This window comes from Equus asinus, chromosome 20 (assembly GCF_041296235.1).
Source record: "Equus asinus isolate D_3611 breed Donkey chromosome 20, EquAss-T2T_v2, whole genome shotgun sequence".
Lineage (NCBI taxonomy): Eukaryota > Metazoa > Chordata > Mammalia > Perissodactyla > Equidae > Equus > Equus asinus.
Window position 1 is genome coordinate 18,704,003 of NC_091809.1, and position 18,791 is coordinate 18,722,793.

Here is an 18,791-nt window from a genome sequence, read left to right on the forward strand (position 1 = left end):
GGGGACCAGCCGATGGGTGGAGGGCAGGGAGGAGGAGAACCTAGTCAATAGTGTCCAGGGAAGGACTTGACCTTTGGGCTTGACCTTTACTGCACTGGGTGCTCAGGATCTTCAGCCCGGATGTCCAGGGCCATGTGAGTTTGGTTAGGGAAGTACGATTTGGCCCCAACCAACTGCCCTTCCGGATAGTGAAGTTCAGTGAAGGCACAAGTGTAGAAATAAATGAGAGGTGGGAAAGCAGAGAAGTGAGGAACGAGGGTGGAAGTGTCTGGAGTGGTTTCCGTTCGCTTGACATTATACCCTCAAGGTCCATCTATGTTGTTGCAAATGGGAAGTTTTATCTTTTTTTATGGCCCATTTCCATTGTATGTATATACCCCATTGTCTTTATCCATTCATCCTTAGAAGGGCTCTTGGGTTGCTTCCATGTCTTGGCTATTGTGAGTAATGCTGTAATGAACATAGGGATGCATAAATCTCTTTGGATTGTTGATTTCATGTTCTTTGGATAAATACCCTGTATTGGAACAGCTGGATCATATGGTATTTTTTGAGGAATCGCCATAGTGTTTTCCATAGTGGCTACACCAGTTTGTACTCCCACCGGCAGTGTATAAGGATTCTCTTTTCTCCACATCCTCTCCAACATTTATTATTTTTTTCTCGTTAATTGTTGAGGTAGGCCTGTATTGCTATAAATTTCTCTCTTAGAACCACTTTTGCTGCATCCCATAAATTTTGGCATGTCGTATTTTCATTTTCGTTTGTCTCCAGGTATTTTTTTGATTTCCCCTTCGATTTCTTCAGTGACCCAGTCATTGTTCAGTAGCATTCTGTTTAGTCTCCACATATTTGTGGCTTTTCTTCCTGTAGTTAATTTCTAGTTTCATACCATTATGGTCAGAAAAGATGCTTGGTATTATTTCAATCTTCTTAACTTTATTGAGGCTTGTTTTGTGGCCTAATATGTGATCAATCCTGAAGAATGTTCCATGTGCATTTGAAAAGCATGTGTATTCTACGGTTTTTGGATGGAATGTTATGTATATATCTACTAACTCCATCTGGTCTAAAGTGTTGTTTAAGGCCAGTGTTTCCTTCTTGATCTTCTGTTTGGATGAGCTAGCCATTGCTGTAAGTGGAATGTTAAAGTCCCCTGCTATTATGGTATTGCTGTTTATTTCTCCTTTCAGATCTTTTAATAATTACTTTATATATTTAGGTGCTCCTATGTTGCGTGCATAGATATTTACAAGTACACCACTAAGGTTATTACACCCTTCTTTGGGGAATGTGAAACAGCAGAACTGAGGTAAACCCCCAGGCCTGTTCCATAAAATAAGCAAACAACTGACAGGTGAGAGCCACAGGTGGAGAAGGCTTTGTACTTCCCAGCTGTTGATGGGACTCTGAGAATGGAGGGAACAATTTTATAGTAAGAAAAAAGGATCCCTGAGATAGGGAGAAAACCAGAGGTGGCACCAACAAAACACATGACTACGTCATTGGTGGAGGTATCAGAACAGGCAAGGTTGAGCAGTTGAGAAGGATCATAAAAGAAATTAGAAATTTCCACATCCTTGAAGTAGGTAAGTTGTAACACAATCAAATTGTGTGGCTGGGATTCCAATATGCTGATAAAAAAAGGCGCCAAAACTAAGAAGCCACAGAGGTGTGAGTTTGTGATGACTGGATAGTGGAGTGGGTGACAGATGGCTGCAAACTGCTCGTATGCCATCACAGTGAGGAGCATACAATCCATACATCCAAAAAGGATAAAAAAAAAGACATCTGTGTCAGGCAGCCCACATAGGAGATGACTCTCCTGTGAATTTGGATGTCCACAGTCATCTTGGGGATGGTGGTGGAAGTGTAACCAATGTCAGCCAAGGACAGGTTGGAGAGAAATACATGGGGGTGTGGAGCTGGGAGTCAGATCTGACAGTCAGGATGATGAGCAGATTCCCAAGCATGGTGACCAGGTACATGGACAGGAAGAGCCCAAAGAAAACAGATTGTAGTTCCAGATCATCCGAGAGTCCCATGAGGAGGAATTCTGAGACATGTGTTAGGTTTTGTTGTTCTATGTAGCTTGGGCACCTTTTGATTAAAGAAAAGAAGTGTTGGATGAAAGGAAACAAGAAAAATGGCAACTATGACTGTGTCTATATTTTTGGATTTATGCTTTTCACTAGTAAAGTATTCACACTTGAAGACCATGCACCCCCAGTACACTCAGCAATATTTCTCAATTGGGATAGACTCAATCTCCATAGTACTCTTCTTTCATTACTTTTCTGTATTACTCATCGCTTTCTATCCACACCAAATTAGAGACGCTTGACCAAAGGATGTTAAATGAGGAAGAACATTACAAATAACATGATCACAGTAAAATAGAGGCAAAATTCTTTTAAGACAAAACATAGAGAAGAAATATCCTTGCTCATTGAAGAAAATAAAATGATTCTAATTGAAGGAAATTAAGAAGCAGTCTAATATATTTTATTTGTAGGCAACACTAGAAATTCCCTTTTTTGACAACTGTTATAAACATTCTATAAGTGCCAGATCATGTTAGCTGGATTTGAAATGAAATTTGAGTGTACATATTCAGAAAACATTTTTAAGTACTAGTTACCTTCATGGGTTTTCATCATTATTTGGTTTTCTCACTTCACTTCTTCCTGGAAATAAGTGCTCATTCAAATATGTGGGTCATCTTTTGAAAGTCATTTAATATGTAACTCTTATCCTTGGCTTTCATAAACCTCGACATTTGATAAAATGTAGATTGGCTAACTCTATATAATCATACAGCTCTGCTGACCACAATGATGACATTAGTGTTCAATGCACCTGTGAATGATGAGACAATAACGAAATTTTGAGAAAACCTCTTGAATTTTTAATTTTGTATAAAATTGTTTGCATCAACCCCAAATAGTGGTGTGTGAGACCACTATTTACCTTTTTTTTTTTCACTCTGTTGTACCTGGCAATACTGATTGATTGTTTTTGTGATTGTAAACCCTCTTATTTACGGTTAAGGAGTTTAGAGCCAGGAGAGACATTCAAGCCATATTTAAGACCCACCCTTTTTATGCCTTGTTAACAAATTTTCCTCTTAATTCTTAGTGATCCAAGGATTGCAATTCTCTTACTTCGGCTACCTGAAGGCAACTCAGGTTCATTATTTTGGCAAGTCACACTATGGTTTAATCAGGAAAAATTGCAAAGGAGAAAAGTAAAGATAGTAAGGTAAACAACTCTGGTCAGGTTTCTCAACTGTAAATAGGGGGAAAATTGAACCTAGTTTATAAAATTGTTGTAAGAAAGTTTTAAAAAATTATTTAAATTGCTTAGACTCGTGCTTCTCATTCCTAGTAAATCAATATATTTATCTGTGGATTTTTTTCATGTATACTGATGCCCTCATTTTAGCCTAGAAGCGATTTAATTAGAATCTCTCTATATGAAGAATATTACTGATAAAATTTGAGTTTTCGCAGTATCTTCGCATAATACTATTCCTCTGCATACCTGACCCCCAAAGCAACCAGAGTCATGAATTTGGTGGTGCATTTTCCTTCAGTGTTTCGATAATTGATTTATGTATGCATAAGCAGTTTCCTGAAATGCTTATCTAAACCGTATGCTACACATGTTACCCTCAAAATGTCCTTGTTTACATAACATAGTGTTTAAATCTCTGCGTGAGGTATTCACATGTACTTCAGATATTTTAACTGATGCATCAGCTGAGGGAGGGACATCATTTTATTCCATCTATTATTTTAGATTAATATATTTTGAATATGTAGTTAATACATTTAAATATATTTAATCTGTATTTAATACATATTTAATATTTAGTACACATGAAATTTTCATCTTCTATAGCAAATATTTTCAATCTCAGACTTGCAAACTGAATTGTGAAATGCATGACTATTCATAGAAAACCCTATAAACCACAATTTCTGTGCCATGATGTCCCCTATAACCAGTGGCTCACTCTCATATTCACAGGGAAGCTCACTAACCCGCAGAGGAGAAATCAATTCTTTGACCTCAATTTTAGCTCTGAGGCCAAAGTAGGTTTGAAAAGAGAACCATTCATCAGCTGTGGTGGCGAACACAGAGCCCTGGTGCACAGATAAAGGGATCAGCGTCTGAGTCCTGAGTCTTTCATCCCCTATATGTGGAGTGTGTGTCAATCTCATGCATTCTCTCCTTGTGTTCCTTATTGCCAAGGGGAGAATAAAACCCATCTCCAGGACTTGTGTGTCACCTAAGGGAAATTTGGAACTTAATAAAACTTATGTCATTGTTTTCAACAAGAATTTCAATCGTTATTGGGATAGTGTGTTTAGTAATTCAATATCATACCAAAAATTTAGTGATCTTTTATGGAATATGTGGCAGGGAGGGCCAAGCCATCCTTGTCTTAGGGCCCTGGAACATGGGATGGCTTCAGATCTGAAAGTGTGTCTAAGCCCGTGCAATAAGATTTCTCTCCCCTTTCTCTTTCTGCTTCATATTTTTAACACGAAAATATCTGCAATGGTTTTTCAATAATGGAATGTTGCCAGGATCCAGCCCCAGCTGAGTCCAGGGTCTCCCGAAGGGATGGACGGAGTCGGCGAGAGAGATATGCAGTGAGACAAGGAGTGAGGTTTCCAAGTCTATTTAATATGAGCATCCGCTTTTCTTATAAAGGGTCCAGGTTACATAAGGTTCAATTAGGTGATATTATCTCAGCAGCTAATCTTTAGCACTTAGACATTATCTAGACATTGCATGTCCGGCAAGCAATAAATTGTCTGTGGGGTAAGTAACAAGTGGTTTCAAGGGCGCAGAGTATGGTATACAAAGGAAAGTATAAGATGTCTTGCAAACAACTGAATATACATGTCAAATATAGCTGGCATAACTATTAATAAAGTGAACTTTAAAGGTTGGACTTGTTTGCTTGTCTTTCAAGGGTCAGGAACGTGTTTGGCAGTAAGGTTTGCATTGCCCCCCTTCTTTCCACCAATTCCACCATGGGCCTTCTGTGGCCGTATGTGCCCTTTCTGGGTCTCTGCAATACAGCCTACACAGATGTTTCATTGTATATGGATTCCATGTTCTAGGATCTCCTCACCGTGCATTCATACTATCTCAATATGTTGTATCCTCAGGTGTAATTCTTCTGTTTCCTTTCCACTTATGGGGGACCCAATCTTCATCATAGTCCCAATTAACTCTGACCAAAGTTTCATGATGTTTTCACATCAAGTCCTCTGGACTTAAAGTAGGTCTATGTCTCTTCGTATGAGGGCCCCTATATGTACCTGGCTGCCGTTTGTGTCTTCCTACAGTTCAGGGGAGCATAGACCATTTTCCTCCTATAAAAATTTCCTGATTTGGCCAGGTTCCTCTTACGGGAGGCCAACCAATGTTCCTCTGACCTACTTTATGAGGGGAGGAAGGAGGAAGCTGACCAGCAGAACTTCTCATCACCCCCCAGCAATTCCAGAAAAGGAAAAATAGATGCAAGAGCATAGTGCATATAGATATTGTGCACTTTCCCTAATTTCCATTGAGAAGCCGCTTGCACATTCTCACTCCACTGCCAGACCTTGTCACACTGCAGTGGTAGCTAAGCCTGGAGACCGGCTCCCGACAGAATGTTATGCATGTAATTAAATGGAAAATAATAGGTCCCATAGAAAGTCTGTGACTAGGCACAAACAGTGTTATTTTATCTCGTCTCCAGTCTTGTGGGACGTTCCTAAAAAAGAGATGAAACACATGCGTGAATGGTCCAGGGTGTAGAAGCCATATTGCTTATCCTTTGTTCTCTGAACAGCTGAAGGGTCTCTCCATCACTTTCAAAGTCGGTTTTCAATTTTCCTTTTTAATTCTAGAAAGGCTGAAATACACAACATGAGAAAGTGAAGCCACCCATGACCTCACCTCTTAAAACGTACATAAAGCAAAGAAGAAAGGACTCTGCCTCTGACCTTCCGATGCTCCTGCTCAGAGGAGACCTGATTGATGCTTTGGTGCACAGCCTTTCTGTTTTCCAATATTTTTGCCTAGAGAATAAGAATAAGCATTTTGCCTGGAATGGTTTTCTCCCTCATGTTTAAAAAAAATAGCTATAGTGACAATGTAATCAGATATTTGTTTTCTTTATCTTTTGGAGGGTTTACTGATATCACACTTTTTAAAAAAATTAAAGAAGAGCTTAATCGTGGTAAAATAAACATGAAATTTACCATCTTAGCCACTGATAAGTGTACTGTCCAGTAATGTTAAGCACATTCACATTGCTGTGCACCCAAGCACTGAAACATTTCATTTCACGAAACTGAAAAAGCTATTAAACAAGGACTCCTCCCAGCCCTGGCACTCAGCACCCTACTTTCTGTCTCTATGAATTTGACTCCTCTGGGGGCCTCTCGTAAGTGGAATCACACAGTATTTGTCTTTTAGTGACTGGCTTATTTCACTGAGCATGATGTCCTCCAGGTTCATCCATGTTGTAGTGTGCGTCAGAATTGCCTTCCTTTTTAAGGCTGATTAATATTCCACTATAAGTAAATACCATTTTGTGTTAACCCATTCACCCATCAATGGAAACTGGTGTTGCTTCCATCTCTTGGCTATTGTGAGTAATGCTGCTGTGAACATGGGTGTACAAATGTCTCTTTGGGACCCTGCTCTCAATTCTCTTGGGTGTGTACCCAGGAGTCGGATTGCTGGATGGTATGGTACTCTTATTTCTAATTTTTGGGGGGCCCATCATACTGCTTTCCATAGTGGCAACACCATTTTACATTCCCACCAGCCATGTAGAAGATTTCACTTACTCCATGTCTTCATCAAACTTGTTATTTTCTGGTTTTTGAAAAAGTTATAGCTATCCTAGTGATTATGAGGTTGTAATAGAGCTTTGAGCATCAGCACATCAGAAGGACAGGTTTAGCTCAGATGGATTATTCCAGAAAGAACTGAATAGACTGAGTTCAGTTCCCAGCCGTTGGTGCCGATAGTGATACAGCTGTGTGTGGGTGGGGAAGTGTCTCCCATCACTCCGCCTTACTGAACACATCTGCAGGATGGACCTTTGACTCCTTAAAGGAGTATTTTTGTGAATTTAGATCACAGCCACTTAAGATAATAATACACATATTTTCCCCTTTAAAGACTCCTCATGGCAAGTGAAAGGGGTGTTCGATGACAGCGTGGAATGGGGCATCTTTATGACTTAGAAATGGGTACCACGTCCATTTTTTCTGATGGGGAAATAGAGGCTCAGAGAGGGGAAGTGACTTGCCCAAAGTCACACAGCTGGAATGGGGCGGGAGCGGGATTTGAACCCAGATCTCTGAGATACTGCAGTGCCTGACTGTGGGTCTGGGAAACTGTGAGGTCTAAGATCCATCCCAAACAGTGGAAGTTCAGGCTGGGGCCCCCTGAGCCTCAGTTTCCTCTTGGGTAGAAAGGGGATATTGTGTCTGGCATGTAACAGACGCTAGATTATGTGATATCACAGTGCACAGGGCAGAGAGCATCATGACTAGAGACAGCAATGTGACGATGTGGTTAAGACCACAGATTTGGAGCCAGCTGCTGTGGCTTAAACCCCGGCTCCTCCACTTAATAGTTGAGACAAACGACTACCCTCTCTGTGCCTCAGTTTACCCATTAGCAAACAGTAAATAATAATAGTACTGACTTCAAACGGCAGTTATTTATGAAGGGGTCGGTCCATGGATGGCACATAGTAAGTGTAATATGAGGGTTTGTTACATAGCTTACAAGTAGTGTGGTCTGTGCGTTGTGGGGTGGGGGGTATGTGTGTGAGCTAATGATAACTGGAAACATCCAAGTAATAGCTTTGAACTGGAATTAGGGATTTAAATAGGCATTTCTGTTGAGAGGGCATTTCTTGGGCACACGTCAACCGGACTTCAGAGATGTGCAGTGGACTGGTCCGAAGCCCACGTGGGCTGGCATTTCCACCAACTTCTGAGGTCTCCAGAAGACTGTATGTACAGCTTCCCACCAGCAGGGGGCACCCAAGACCACCAGCTTCTTTTCCTTTCCTTCTGCTAAATCCTTTATTCTGTTGGTCCAGGAGTCCTCAACCTTGGCTGCAAATTAGCATCACCAGGCGAACTTAAAAAAAATCTCCATGTCCTGGCCGCACCCCAGACTGATTGAGTCAGAATCTCTGCATCTGGAGAGCAAGCATCGATGAATTTTAAAAGCTCCCAGGAGAATTTAGTGTGCAGTGAATGGAGATACACTCATCTGGGTCTTCAAAATTCCTAAATTCTTAATCCCCTCTGATCATCAGAAAGATGCACAGTGAGTCTGGGGTTGTGAGGCAGTTGTCTCCGACCAGCAGGTTCTTGTGCTTAAAGCGTATGAGAATCTGCAGGAGGACTTGTTAAAACACAGAGTTCTGGCCCTGCCCAGATATTCTGATTCAGCAGGTCCAGGTAGGGCCTGAGAATCTGCATTTTTAACAAGCTTCCAGGTGATGCTGATCCTGTTCCTCTTTGAGAAGCTTTGCAGCCTTGCAGAAATCTTGGCGATGAAAGGAAAACTCACAGTAAGCTGGAACTACAGGGTTGAGTTATTTTATTTCTAAAATACTATTTTTAACTTCAAAAATTTTAAATGACAAAGCATTTCAGGCTTACAAAGATTACACACACACACAGAGCATCAAAAATACAGAATAAATCACAGCAGACAAGATATGGAAGCAACCTAAGCGTCTGTCGATGGATGGATAAAGAAGATGTGGCATGTATGCAGTGGAATATTACTCAGCCATGAAAAATAAGGGGCATTTGCAACAACATGGATGAAACTTTAGGGAATTATGCTAAGTGAAATAAGTCAGACAAGACAAATCCTGTGGGATCTCACTTATATGTGGAATCTAAAAAAGCTGAACTCCTAGACACAGAGAGTAGAATGGTGGTTACCAGGGACTGGGGGTGGGAGAAATGGGGAGATGTTGGTCAAAGGGTACAAACTTCCAGTTAGAAGGTGAACAAGTTCTGGGGACCTCAGGCACAGCATGGTGACTATAGTTAACACTCCTGTATTGTATACTTGAAAGTTGCTAAGAGAGTAAATCTTAAATTTTCTCACCACAGAAAAGAAACCTGTGACATGGAGGAGGCATTGGCTGGCGCTATGGTGGTCATCATTTTGCAATATATCAGTGCATCAGTTCAACACATTGTACACCTTCAACTTACATAGCATTTTATGTCAATTATATCTCAATAAAGCTGTAAAAACGCAGAATAAAAAGCCATGAGTAATACAGCATTGCTATTCGTCCTTGAAGGTTTAAGGCAAGAACGCTCAAGTAATCAGGGGTCGATTCTCTTAATTTACTGCGGTAGTTATGTTCTGTAATGTCACCATGAGCAGCGAATTATTGCTTCTTGGGGCAATGCAGGGTTAGGAAGCTGTAAGCCTTCAGTTACAATGTTTTCATCAACCAATCAATACATAACTTTGTGTTATGTGTGTTTCTGCTTAAAAACACCTCATTTAATATGTTTTACTGATCCTTTAACGTTGAAATCAGAGCCTACAGCTCATTCCAGAATGAAGCTTATCTAACACGTGCATTTTCTCTGTAAGTCACATCACAGCCTCCTTGAGCTTAAGAGCATTAGACGGCATTTGAGCACTATGCCTGGGAGCCAATTCAAACAGTGAAACCACCAACAGAAAGCACAAAAGTGTGAAACACACAGCACTAAATAGACCGTGAAGATGGCACGTTCATGGTGTGAGAGCTGAAACCAGGAGGTGGAAAGTTGCCTAGTGTGACATCAGCCGGGAAGCAGCATGCGGGTAATTCAAATTGTTCGTGGCTCTGTGCATGTCTGTGAATGACCTAGGAAGTCCCACCAGAATTGGTTTTGGGACTGCAAGTAAATTTTAGCAAGTCGATGAATTCTCCAATATAGGCTTTGCGAATAGTGACGATCAACTGTACACACGCACACACACACACACACACACACACACACACACACACACACACAGAGGGAATCTCAACCACCTGTGTGTATCCACAACCCAACATGAGTGACAAAAACATCATGGACATCTGGGAGCCCTCTGTGGATCCCTCCCCAGAGAGAATTGTGCCGCTGAGTTTGGGGTGTTTTTACACGGGGCCATGCCAGGTTTTCTGGGACACGGCACCTCCAAGCCCTGCTGAAATGAGCAGCTCCATCCATTCTTTAGTTTGGAGGCTCCCACTCCCCAGAGATGCTGATCCACTTGACCTGGGGTGTGGCTTGAGCACCCTATTTTTAAAAGCTCACAGGTCAGTCTACCGTGTATTTGGTGCTGAGAACCGCAGATTCCTTGAGCAGTCTTGCGATCAGCCCTGGAGAACACACAGGAATGTTGTGTTAACCACGTCTTTTTATTCTGTCTTTTCGATGCTTTGACATCTTGGGGACTTGCTTGGGGAGACTGCCCCTCCCAGGGCTAGCTAATTCCTAGAGACAGCAAGCAGTTTGCCTGTGAGTGCGCCTTTCATGTGCAAACCAACCAATCCAGAGCCCACAGCCCAACCATCTCCTTCACGGAGCTCTTATCCTCAGGGCCACTGTCCACCTCCTCAGTCACCCCAGGGCCGGGTACCAGACAACCAGGGACAGCCCCTGTGCCCCAGAGCCTGTGAAAATTGTGCAAACTAGCAATCCTAAGCCTGCTTACCCTGCCTCTCCCACTGTTTCCTGAGGGGACCACAATAAAGGCTGTTGCCCACATTTTCCCCTCTCTCTCTCTGCCTCTGATGGACCCTGGTGCGTCCTCATGTGGCCCCCGTGACATGGTGTGGCCCCTCCTCTTGGGAACTGTGAGAAACAAACTGTCTTTTTGATGGCCATCTTCTCCTGACCTGTTGGCCTCACCATCCCTGGATAATAATGACCCTATATTTTAAAACCGACCTCTCCTCTCATTCTTCTTAGTGGGAACTCTCAGTGCTGTTCGATGGTCTGGCATTTTTCAGTCATCCGTGCAAATACTCCCTTCTCCATTCTGGTGGTTAATGAAGAACTGAGCATAATTGTTTTCTCCTGCTCTGCTGGGACAAATCTTAGATGTAGGGCACATGATTCCCACTGCAATTAATTTTCTCTGCAGTTGAAAGGGAAAGCTGAAAGAGGCTTCCCCTGCACCCTCTGTCTCTTGACAATTAACTCATCAATTCTTGGGTCAAGAGTGCTGGTGGGCTAACCAGAGGGTGACACACTCCAGGGAGGCATCATCAGGAGTCATTGTGAGATGTGGAGAGATGGTGGGTCTGGTCACAGCCCTGGCTCAGTGGCCTTCAGAGCGAGGTGGGGAAAGAAGCAGCAGAAGACACGTGTCTCTCACCTTTGTCTTGTGCAAACAGGACGCATAGCACTGTGCAACGTTAGGGCCTGTTTTTCCAGCCTGCATAGCAGATATCTGGATATTTTGCATCATCTTTCCACCTTCAGTTTACAGCAGTGTGTGTTTTTGGTGAGGCAGGCTCTTCAGATATGATGGAACCAGTTCCACACCCGCGTGTGTCCTCGCACAGACATGTATGCAAGTGTTGATGGTATCAGCAGGTGAGCTTTGGGCAGGTGTATTGGTGAGAGACTATCTCTTTTCTTTTTGGAATCCCAGACTCTCCATATTTATGTAAATCTCCTCTCAAAACTTTCAAATGCACCAAGTTTTCTATCAGTTTAGTTTTCTTGAGGAAATCTCAATGGGAGCCTTCTGATCTGCTTCCAGCTGAACGAGCTGACAGCCATGATCCTAGGATCTCCCTTCGCCATCATCCCAGGGATTCCATTTGTGTTTGAGTCCTGTGCTTCCCAGGATCTATATTTTCTCTTTAGGTGTACACCCCATTTAGGTGGCGCTCATGCTCCCAGGGAAAGAGTTGATGGAGGCAGACTTTTTGAAAATTCCATCAGGTCTAAAAATGTCTTTATTCTATTCTCATACTTAAATGGTTATTTGACCAGCTGTAGAGTCCTAGGTTGGAATTAATTTTCCCTGGGCAGTTTGAAGAGAGCACTCCATTCCTTCCAGTATTTGGCATTCTTGGTGAAAAGATCAAGGGCATTCTCATTTTTGAGTATTGTATGAAAACTTTTTTATCTCTCTGGAAGCTTATAGGATTCTTTTTGTTTATTCTGCTGAGCAATATTCAACCTTGAAGTTCACAGCTTCCGTTCTGGAAAACTTCCTTGCACTTTGAAGTTTTCTGTTTTTTTCTCTCTTATTTCTATACTTCCGAAATGCCTACTGTTTTTATGTTGGGCCGTCTGGGTTGATTCTCTGATCTATTTATCACCTCTCCTATTTTTCTCTTTGCTCTTTTGTGATGTTTTCCTAAAATTTATATTTCAACCCTTCTGGTGAGTTTTTCATTTCTCCTATCATTAAAAAAGTCTAACATATCTTTTTGTGATTTAAATGAAAGAAAAAATGTTTTGTGTCATGGATTTCATCATTGTAGTTATATCTCTGAATTCTATTCAGTTCTATCTCTGATATTACTAAGAGTTTCTTTTAAATTTCTTCTTCACTCAGAGTCTGTTTCCTCCAAAATGCTTTTATTTTCAAAATGACTGTTGTGGTCTCTGTCCCTTGTATGAGACATTTTGTGGTTAATTGGGTAAAAAATTGATTGTAAACTCTGTGCACATGTGTTCGCCTGTTTACTTTGGTTTCTGCTTAGGGTGACCTGGCTGGGCTGTTTCCTTGGGTTTCCTTAGTGGTAGAATTTTTTTTTCTTTTTTTGGACTAGTTGATTCCCAAAGAAGAATCTCTCATACAGAAGCCAGTCCCTCAGGCAGCCCCTCAAAATGCTAGAATATTGGGTGTTGGGTCCAGTGCTCTCCTTCCTTCCACAGGAAGAAGCCAAGAGCTTGGGGCTTCCTCCTCACTGTGCGGTGCTGTGGTGGGGGAGGGATTATGGCGAGATGGTGCCGTGTATTTTCCTACTGGCTTTGATGCAGCTGGTCTCATGCTCAATGGGGCTGCAGGAGCCTCTCAACTGGTCTCTGGATTTCACAAAGGCAATTGATCCATGTATTGTTGAATCACTATGTCCATGTGGGGAAAAAGTCTAGAGATTCCCATTCTACCATTTTGTTGACATTAATCTCTTCCTATAAGGTCATAAGTCATATCGGATTAAAACCCACTCTAAGGACCTCATTTTAACTTAATGACCTCTTTAAAGACCCTATCTCTAAATAGAGTCATGTTCTGAGGTGCTGGGGGCTTAGGATTTCAACATATGAATTTTGAGGGAATGTAATTCAGCCTACAACAATGCTACAACATGGGTGAACCTCTAAAACATTAGGATAGGTAAACGAATCCAGACACAAGAGGTCACATACTGTATGATTCTATTTATATGAAGTATCCAGAATAGGTAAATCTGTGGATACAGACAGCAGATTGGTGGCTGCCAGAGGCTGGGGGATGGGTAATTGGGGGGGGGGCGTTGCTGCTCAATGAGTGTGAATTCTCCTTTGTGGTGATGGAAATGTTCTGGAACTAGATAAAGGTGACAATTGCACAACTTTGTGAATATCCTAAATGCCACGGAATTGTACACTTTACAGTGGTTAATTTTATGTTATGTGAATTTCACGTGTCACAAGAATTTGTGAATTTGATGTTGTGTGAAAGTGTGTGTATTTGCATGTGTATGTGCACATAAAGCAGTAAAGCCCATATGGCAAAAGAATAACAATTAGTTCAGGGTACACGGTTGTTCCTTCAACTTTTCTGCAGGTTAAAAAATTTTCAAGTAAAAAGTTAGAAAACCTGAGAAAAGACTTGGTGTTATTTTTTTCAGCATTTCCATTGTTTTAGGCTTGTGTCTTCCAAAGGCATGAGGTGATAACTTGTCAGTATAAGAGAGGAAATTAAGTCACTTCTAAAAAAACAACTTAAAGTGAGTGATTAAAGAAAAACATGTTTATTCCACAGAGTATCTCTATCTCCCTGTTTAAACTTTTCCCAGTAGAATGCAAAGTCTCTTGGTATTAATACCCAAACTTCATAAATGTGTGTGTTTCTCAATGTTTTCTGGCCCATGGTTACACAGGAAAAGTTGATATTGACATCAAGGGAAATACAAGATTTTAAGCAAAACAGTCTATCCAAAGTGTCCCAAGTGATAACAAAGGAGAGTGTGTCTCAAATATTGCTGGTGCTGAGAAGTGATCCCAACGTCACACTGGATGTGAGTCATTCTCTGCTGTCGCATGCTAGTCCTGAACTTGTTTCCTCAGGAACTTTCTACATCTTGGCCAAAAGCAAAGGTTAATGTTGTGCAATGAGTCCCCCCAAAGTTGAGAGAGTGAAGAATATCTTAGAAAAGGAAGCAATGGAAGAGAAATATGACTTCATACCAAGCAAACTGTTAACAATTCTGTTCATTTTACAGTTAACAGGAAGCAATATTTTAAGGATTTAGATCCTAATATGATAGCTTGTTACTGATACATAAGTCTTTCACTGGTTTTAGCTATATTTCAGGAAACTGGTTGAGAGTTTAGAGGTGATGTAACATACAACTCTTTCTATGTAAAATAACGGGATATTGGACTCCAACTGACAGTTTTATGTGCATCCCCTTTTCGGGAATGGACAACTGACATTCAGCAGGAGATACATCTTGAGAAAATGTTAGTGTGATGGCACATGGAAATGGCCAAAAATATGAAGGTTGTATGCAAAGGATTAATAGTTGAGGAACTCGTCTAGACTACTAACAATTTCTTTGCCTTCTTTTTCGCTTCCCCTGTTCTTTAGAACAACATGGCTCAACCACAAATAATTTTAATCATGGCTTGTTCCAATACGTTTATACACTCTTCCATCTACCCATTCGCCCACCCATTCATCCATCCATCCACCCACCCACCCATCCATCCATCCATCCATCCATCCATCCACACATCCACCCGATACAAGTGATACAAGTCAACATGCTAGGTGTTGAAGATCCAGGACTCATTGCCCACTTCTAAATATCTTGATTTCTCCTTACAAATTCCTGTATGTTCCAGCCCTCCCTGTTCAATAAACATCGATGTGTCCATGTGCCTTGGGTACCAGTTTTATAGAAATGAATAATAGCAGGACCGTTGCTGTCCAGGAACTCATGGTCTATAGTAGTCTTACTCAAAATGTGGTCCATGAACTCTTATTGGCCATTGATGAGAAAAGGACCTTGAAACAGACTGTAAAGCACCAGCATCACTAAGCTTTAGTTTAACTGACATTTCCTCCAGAACAAGACGTTCTCAATGAAGGAAGCCATGTGTGGAATAACTTTCTGGTGCAAGCTCCTTATCTCCATGCAGATTGTCACAGCTGATTTGAGTACTGGTCTAGAATCTTCTTGGAAAGAAGATCTTGTGACAAATTTCAATGCCAGTTTGTCAGGTCTGGCTGTATGGTGTGCTGAGCTGAGAAGCTCCATCCAAGCTCAGAGGCAGAAAGCAATGAAATCAATTCCTAATGTCCGCCATGGGCTTGGGAGTGAAGAGTAGTAGCATGGTACAAGGAATTTGCTGATAGTTACCACTATATATCACGTCCTTAACACGTCACTTATTCCTGCTTCTCTCTTGGTTACACCTTGCTGCCAGCTGTCTGACTCAGCTTTGGTTTGAGCAGCACTCTTGGTAATTCACTCTGCCTTGGCCTTGCCTGTTGCTTCCTGACATGGGCATCCCTGTTGAGGGTAGCTTGGCTTTCCTGTCTCTGCTCTTTCCCCTGGCTCTGGTCATGGGCACACAAGAATCTCATGGGTACTACAACCATCTGTCTCTAGACCACTGCATCTCCTGAGTCTTAGAGGGCCCTCAAGAATAGAGTTTAGAGGAAGACACATCTCAACCCAGGGAAGCTGCCTCCTAGCTGCTCCATCACCGTCATTGCCTCATTATTTAACTCAGAAGAAATCTCCTGGATATCAGAACTGTTTTTGTTTTTGAGCAAGGATGTGCATTTGCAGTAATGGGTTCCTTTATCTCCTCCTCCAAATGAGATTCAAACAAAAGACTTGGATATTTGTCACATTCAATTATCCTCATCAATGCTGCCTTCCTGTGGTTGAGAAATGAGTAAATATTGTTCCACAATCCTTTAGGGACAATCCAAATATCAAGGGATCTGGGCTCTCACTGCAACCAATTTTTTCTCCAGCAGAAAGGGAGTCCCGGAGGGGTTTCTGAGGCAATGGCTCTCCCTGGAGCTTCCATCCCCGGATGAAGACGTCTATCTCTGCATAGACAGAGGCAGTACCGGTTAAGCCCAGGCTGCTGGAATCCAGGGAGGTTTTATGGGAGGCTGTCTTGGAGTGAGGTGCGTTGACACGCTCATGGGGTGTTGAGAAGGGTCCCTCATTCTATACACAGAGCCTGGTAAGTGGGGTCAAGAACTTGGAGCCCAGCCTTGTATGGATCTTGGGGGTCCGTGCATAATTTGGAGACTAGACATTAGTGGCAGGATGGATCGAAATAACTGCTGATTTTGTTTTCCACAAACACTCTGGGTTGAGTCTATACTGGTATTTAGATGGAACTATGGACTCTTGTCTACCTCCTTGATATTTGCTGACATGCAGGCAGATGTCTTGTTAGACTGAATGCTTATTCTTTCCCTTTGCCTTCATTTCTATGAACCCAAGAAAGTTAGGCCTCTAGACAGCAGGAAGTCAACTATATTGATGTTCAATCCATATTGAAGGTCAACCCATACTGACCTTCCATAAAAGCTGTTGGAAGCAGCCAGGCATGGGCATCTGACTTTGGTCATGGGGCTGGTACCAGAACAACCCATCTGGCATGGGTTGCGGGCACCTTCAGCTCACCTTCTGAGGCCTGGCCATCCACAACAGTGAACGGGGGAGTTCTCCGTTATGAACTGCTGGGCAGAAGAGCTGAGCATTAACTTCAAGAAAGAAGGAGCATCCAGTTTTGAGAGCTCTTAGGATTTGGAATCAGGAAGATAGGAATTCAAATTCTAGCCTTCCCTCTTTGTAGCTGTATGACTTTAGGTAAGCCACTTACCTTCTCTCAGCCCATTTGTCAATAACATTAGTTTCAACTCAAATATTGTTTCCTTTGCAAAATGTATTCATTCAACAACTATTTATTGAATGAGCTCTGTTCTGGCTCCTTGAGCTGTGCTAACTGGTTGTGAAAATTAAATAATATAAATGACAGTGTCCTGCAAACTCTCATTTGATTATTAAGGTGAACAAGGGTCCAGATCATGCCTGGTCATCGTGAAGATATATGAGAGTTTTATTGGAAGCAAAAAGGCAAATAATGCTGGCATCTTTCCCCTGGTCACTCAGTGTCTCCCATACTTGAGTGAGTCATGGCTAGCTCCCCCAAGCTCTGCCTGTCTGACTGGCAGGGCAGGGGCTGGGGAGCTTGGGTGGGTGGACATATCTTTTCCAAAAGAGGTCTTAGGGGTAAAGAGTTTGTCCAAAGCTCATGATACAAGGGGACCACAACCAGAATCTCTAGCCACCAAGGAACTCCTGGTTAGAGATTCCAAAAACCCAGGGATTTGCATATTTTAGAAGACGTGTCAATAACAGTGGGACCATCAGGGCATCTTGGAAGGAAAGATGAGTTTGGGGGCAAGATTGAGTGTGTGTGTGTGTATAACACACCCTGAAATGTCTGTTACAGTGTTTGAGGGGAAAGTGTAGAATGCAAAGTGCAAAACAGGTACTTTGGACTTACATCCTTATTTTGTTCAAATCTTGGCTCTGTTACTTCCTTGCTGGGTAATGCTGGATAAGTCACTATGCTGCTCTGAACCTCTGTCTTCTCATCAAAAAAACCCATGGAAATAAAATACCTACAGGCACTGTTTTTTTCTATTGTGATAAAATACGCATAATAAAATTTACCATTTTAAGCTTCCCAAGGATTCTTGGCATTAAGTGTATTCACATTGTTGTGCAACGATCTCCACCATCCAGCTCCAGAGCTTGAAGATTAGAATTAAGCATGTAAGGCACTTAGCCAGATGCCTGCTCCACAGTCAGCCCTCAGTTGGCGTCAGCTCCTTTCAGGGTGAGGATATGTGAGGGGACAGAGCAAGACCGGGTTCATTTGGCCCCTTAAATAGCCCTGGACAGGAATCTGCAGTAAAAGCTGTTCTACCAGCTGGGATACTTGGTGATTGGGGGTATTGCTTGCCTATAGGTTGGCAGAAAGTTGTAAATATTCACTGTTTTCTGTATGGAAAAGTGGAAATAGTGAGATATGCATAGAATTTATGCTGGGTCTGAGCTTAAAGCAATTTCAGAGTAAACATCTGTAAGAGGAATTGCCGGTCAAAGTCTATGCAGGTCACAGTTACCCTGTCTCTAAGCCAGAGGTTCTCAGAGAGGGGTGATTCTGCCTCGTCGGGACCTTTGGCCATGTGTGCAGCTATTTTTGCTTTTCATGACTAGGAATGGGGCATTGCTACTGGCATATAGTAGGTAGAGGCCAGGGATGCTGCTAAACTTCATACAATATATAGGACAGCTCCCCACAACAAAGAATTATCTGTCCCCAAATAATGCCAAGGTGAAAAACCCTGCTGTAAGTCAATAGAGTTGGGGATGAATGGATTTTTAAGGACTCTGCTAAGGGATCTCAGAGCCCAGAGAAGGGGAGGGTGGGTTTCTACCCAATAAGGACAAGGGCATCACAGAG

At 42.1% G+C, this 18,791-nt stretch overlaps 1 pseudogene; it reads right to left on the minus strand.

Annotated features, from left to right (window-relative positions):
• Nucleotides 1-1,249: 1,249 nt before the first annotated feature.
• On the minus strand, nucleotides 1,250-18,513 carry LOC139041189 (putative gustatory receptor clone PTE01; annotated as a pseudogene).
• Nucleotides 18,514-18,791: the final 278 nt, after the last annotated feature.